Below are 6029 nucleotides of genomic sequence, written 5' to 3' on the forward strand. Positions count from 1 at the left end.
TCCTGAATGAAATTCCCAGTTGCATAGGAATATGGAAACACACACACACACACACACACACTCTTTATATATATTACCACATACGTGTGTGTGTGTGTGTGTATTTTCTGGTTTAGCACCATGTCAATAAGCTCACATTTCAGTTGCAGAAAATATGTAAAGAAAAGCATGGTACAACCATATCTTCCTCATTTTGGACACTGTCCTTGGCAGGCAGAACTGAAAAGAGACCCCATAGAACTCTGAAAGATCAAGAGAAAATGCTGATGGACTTTCTCTCTAGATCTTCCCACTACAGAATGTCTAAGATACCAATGGTCTTAGTCTGTTCAGTCTGCTATAACAAAAATATCTTAAACTGGGTGGCTTATAAACAACAGAAATTTGTTTCTCACAGTTCTGGAGGCTGGGAAGTCCACAATCAAGGTCCCAGTAGATTTGGTGTCTGGTGAGGGCCTGCTCCTTGGTTCATAGATGGCACCTCTTCACTGTACATAGATGGCATCTTTTCACCGTTTCCCCACATCGTGGAAGGGGTAAAGACGTTCTCTGGGGCCTTTGTAATAAGGCCACTAATTCCATTCATGAGGGAAGAGCCTCCCAAATCATCTCCCAAAAGCCCTCTTGTGAATACAATCACACTGGAGATTAGGTTTCAACATATGAATTTTGAGAGGACATAAACATTCAGACCAAAGTACCACTAACAAGAAGGAGGATTTAATTGGAACAGATTATTCACCTCCCTTGAAGAATCCCCCAGAACTCATTCCATCATGTCTTTGACACATGAAGCCCAAATTCCCAGGTTATTATTTGTCTTTTTTTTGAGACAGAGTGTTGCTCTGTCGCCCAGGCTGAATGCAGTGGCATGATCTCAGCTCACTGCAACCTCTGCCTCCTGGGTTCAAGCAATTCTCCTGGCTCAGCCTCCTGAGTAGCTGGGATTACAGGTGCGTACTGCCATGCCTGGCCAATTTTTGTGTTTTTGGTAGAGACAGGGTTTCACCATGTTGGTCAGGCTAGTCTCGAACTCCTGACCTCATGATCCACCCGCCTTGGTTGCCAAAAGTGGTGGGATTACAGTGGTAAGCCACTGTGCCTGGCCATTATTATTATTATTATTATTATTTGTATTATTTAGTCCCTCTAATAGAGCAAAGATCATGCCATTCCCTGACCCTGAAAACCTCCATTATGTTCTTTGTAACTGAAAATCTGCAATCAAGAGAATCCCCTAGATCAAATACATCTTCTCTGAGTTTTCTCTTTATTTTCTTGCTATAGTAGAAAACTGGCTGTCCTCCAAGTGCACTGCTTCCCATGCAGCATTCTTTCTTCCTCCCTCCCACTCTCCCTCCTTTCCTCTCTCCCTCCCTCCCTTCCTTCCTGCCTTCTTCCCTTCCTCCCCTCCTCCCATTCTCCCACCCTCCTCTCCTCCCTCTTTTTCTCTCTCTCTCTTTTTCTTTCTTTCCTTCCTTTCTTTCTCTTTCTTTCTTTCTTTCTTTCTTTCTTTCTTTCTTTCTTTCTTTCTTTCTTTCTTTCTTTCTTTCTCTTTCTGTTTCTTTCTTTCTTGTTTCTTTGTTTCTTTCTTTCTCTTTCTCTTTCTTTCTTTCTTTCTCCTTTCCCTCCCTCCCTCCCTTCCTTCCTTCCTTTCTTTCTCTCTCTCTTTCTTTCTTCTTTCTTTTTCTCTCTTTCTCTCTCTCTTTTCTCTCTTTCTGTCTCTCTTTCTTTTTTTTTTTTGAGACAGGGTCTCACTCCATTGCCCAGGCTGGAGTGCTGTGGCATGATTTCGGCTCACTGCAAACTCCTCATCCTGGGCTCAAGTGATCCTCCTACCTCAGCCTTTTGGGTAGCTGGGACTACAGGCACGTATCATCATGCTTAACTGTTTTTTGTATTATTATTATTTGTAGAGACAGGTTTTCGCCTTGTTGTCCAGACTGGTCTAGAATTCCCGGCCTTCAGTGATCTGCCCACATTGGCCATCTAAAGTGCTGGTATTACTGGGGGTGAGCCACTGCACCCAGCATTTGCAGCATTCTTTCTCTCATTCTTAAAAAATTGTGGCAAAACATGTATATAATAAAACATTCTTACCTGCACAATTCTGAGGCATTACGTACATTCATATCATTGCAAACATCATCACCATCCATCTGTAGGACCTTTTCTTCTGCATCTCTCTTACCTGCTAGTTGTGTTCTCTCTCACCTGTTACATCCCACAGGACAGGGGAGGAACAAGTGTCCCTTCCATTAACAATGTATTGAACAGCCCCAGTTTATTGAAGCATATACCATCAGATCAAACTGAACAGTAGACCAAATCCCTCAAAGTTATAGTCACCTAAAGATCCTTAGACAGGACAACCTGATTTTAACACTTCAGTCACTAATTAAGTTTATAAAGTTAAATTCAAAATTTAATAAAAATTAACTCTTTTTTCTTTCTTGTGGATTAAATCTGATGAAAGAAAATCTGCCAGGAGAAAAGATGAGGTGTGTTTCACTTCTCTATCTCTTGCCAAGCCCTTTTTCCCAAATACTAGCTTGCGTCTGGCTCCTGCATGGTTGAAGTATGGGTATCAGTGGCTGCAAGAGAAGCAAAAAATGTTTACTTCACAGGTGTCAATCTGAAATTGGCTCTTTAAAGCTGACTTTCTTCTTGCGAGGGGTTTCATGGCAAAATAAATGAAAAAGTTGAAAGACAACAAGAAACTGGAAAAAAAAAACCCACATTACTTCATACTATAATATTTGGTGGAATTATCATAATATAGTTCACAGTATAGTAAACTCCTTCCTGGTCACATATATGTTGTTTCTAGAATTCCTGATTACAAACATAGCTGCAGTGAATGCAAGTGTATCAAATAGACTACTTTTTAGAGCTCTCTTGGGTTCCTAGCAAAATTGAGCAGAACGTAGAGAGACTTCTCGAATACGCCGTTCTCCCCCACATCACAACTTTCCCTGCTATGAACATGCCACACCAGAGTGGCACATTTGTTACAACTGATGAATCTTCATGGACATGTTCTAATCCAATGTCTGTAGTTTACATTAGGGTTGACTCCTCGTGTTGTACATTCTATGGCTTTTGACAAATGTATGACGGCATGTGTCCACCATTAAAGTATTACACAGAATAGTTTCACTGCTTTCCAAGTCCACTGTGTTCCGTCTATTCATCTGTCCCTCTCCTCAACCCTTGGCCACCACTAATTTTTTTAATTGTCTCCATATTTTTTATTTTCCAGAATGTCACATATAGTTGGAATTGTACAATATGTAATCTTGTAAGCTTTACAGATTTGTTTACTTTACTTAGTAAGATGATTACTTAATTCTCTTAGTAATATTAAGTTTGCTCCATGTCATTTCAGGGCTTGATGGCTCATTTCTATTTAGCACTGAATAATATTCCATTGTCTGGATGTACCACGGTTCATTTATCTACTCACCTACTGAAGGACATTTTGGTTGCTTACAAATTTTGGCAATTATGAGTAAAGCTTCTATAAATATTCTTGTGCAGATTTTTGTGTGAGCATAAGTTTCAAGTTATTTGGGTAAATGCCAAGGAGCATAATGATTAGATTGTATGGTAAGAGTAGATGTAATTTTATAAGAAACTGCCAAACTCTCTTTCAAAATAGCTGCAGCATTTTGCATTCCAATCGGCAATGAAAGAGAGTTTTCTGTTGTTACACATCCTTACCAACATTTGGAGTTGGAATTGTTCTGGATTTGGGCCATTCTAATAGGCATGTAGTGGTGTCTCCTTACTATTTTAATTTGCAATTCTCTAAGGACATGTGATGTTGAGCATCTTTTAATATCTGTATATCTTCTTTGATGAGTTATTTGTTCAAGTATTTTGCTCATTTTTAAATCTGGTTGTTCATTTTCTTATTGTTCAAATTTAAGAGATTTTGTTTATTTTAGATAACAGTTCTTTGTTAGATATGTCTTTTGCAAATATTTTCTCTTGGTCTGTGGCTTGTCTTCTCATAGTCTTGACAGTGTCTTCACAGATCAGAAATTTTTAATTTTAATGAAATCCACCCTGTCAACTATTTCTTTCATGGATTGTGCCTTTAGTGTTGTATCTAAAAACTCATCTCCTTATCTAAGGTAATCTAAATTTTCTCCTATATTATCTTCTAGGAGTTTTATTGTTTTATATTTTACATCTAAGTATCTATACCTTTTTATAATGTGTAGACTTATGTTGATTTCCCCACTGCATCTCTAGACCTGGCTACTTGCCTGAAACATATCAGATTTGTTGAATAAAAATTCAAGTATATATGTATATGTATGTATTAGTGTATCTATTTTATAAGTGGAAAAATTTATATCTAGTTTCATATTTTGAATATTAAAATGTCTAGAAAAAATAAAATCTAAGTAAGTAGTATATAGAAAGAATTCATTATATTTAAAAATTCATGCAATTGTAATGCATATTTTTGTTACTGTAGTAGAAGTTTGTTATAAATTGCAGACTAAGGACCAAAATAACACCAAAATAATTTTCCATAGGCTAGCTATAAAAATAGATGATTGTATGCCATTTATATATGTGGAAAACATAATTAAAATTCCTAGAAGAGTAAATTTGTAACTGTATTTTGCTAAAGCACAGTATTTTGTGTTTTTCGTCCCTCTGTCTCTAAAAAATTTATTGTGATATGACATTTTAAAAAGGTGTTTTTGCCCCCAAGGGTGTCAGTTTATTAGGCATGTATACCCAATGCAGTCATGACCAGAGGGAGGTAAAGAATAATATTTATGGAGAGCAGGCATTCTTACATTTTCCCTGAACAACAAAGAATGAAGAAGATTTGCTTTTATATTTTGGTGGGGGGGTGGAGGGAGTGGGGGTCAAATTAAGACCCCATGATTGGAGAAGAGTGGTGGGAGAGAAACAGTCTCTGATAGCTTGGAGATTCATTTGGTGCTATAATATACACTCCACATGAAGGCAATTGTCTCTGTAACATCCAATTTATTTAAAGAAGTAAATTATCATCCATATTTATTGATTTAAAAATTCAGTGTATAGAAAGCCTACGACTTACTCAAGTTGTTTTACAAACTTGGGGTGCTATGTTGTGAGAGTTAGCCTATGATGTTGGTTGGTGTCTTTCTTGAATTTAGTACATTAAATAAAGACACTAAGAACTACATAAGAAACAATGTATGACTCTTAAAAAGAAACTGAGTTGGGCCAGGTGAGGTGGCTTAAGCCTGTAATCCCAGCGCTTTGGGAGGCCAAGGTGGAGGGGATTATCTGAGGTCAGGAGTTTGAGACCAACCTGGCCAACATGGCAAAATCCTGTCTTTACTAAAAATACAAACATTAGCCGAGCATGGTGTTGGGCACCTGTAATCCCAGCTACTCGGGAGGCTGAGGCAGCAGAATTGCTTGAAGCTGGGAGGTGGAGGTTGCAGAGAGGTGGAGGTTGCAGTGAGCCGAGATAGTGCCACTGCACTCCAACCAGGGTGACAAGAGCAAAACTCCATCTCTAAAAACAAATAAACAAACAAACACCTTAGTTTAATTACATCAGAGAAAAATCTATTTAAAATAAATTTCTTTATTTAAAAAATCCATATGATAAAATAATTTTTATATGTAACTGCAACCATATTGCTTTTAGGATGAGATCTTGTTGGCTAGAATGCATCAACTATTAGATAGTCCTTATATTCTGGAAAGATTCTTTGGCAGTTTTTTTCCCAACGGACTAGTTAGAGGGGCCTAAAGAGACAAGTTTTATTTACGATTTAACTGCTGAAAATACACTCCAGTTTCTTTATGGAAAAACCATGGGAGTTAAAGAACGAATAGGATTTTAGGCTTGTTTATTTGCTTAAAAGAAGATGACAGCACCAAAGTCTGTAATCAACAAAGGGTAATTAACATTTCTACTTGTTTTTTATTTCAGCCTTTGCTAGTTGCAAGGGTAACTGCTCTCTGTTTGAAAATCAAACATTTGAGGCCAGTGCATTTCAAAT

This window comes from Cebus imitator, unplaced genomic scaffold, assembly GCF_001604975.1.
Source record: "Cebus imitator isolate Cc_AM_T3 unplaced genomic scaffold, Cebus_imitator-1.0 Scaffold381, whole genome shotgun sequence".
Classification (NCBI taxonomy): Eukaryota; Metazoa; Chordata; class Mammalia; order Primates; family Cebidae; genus Cebus; species Cebus imitator.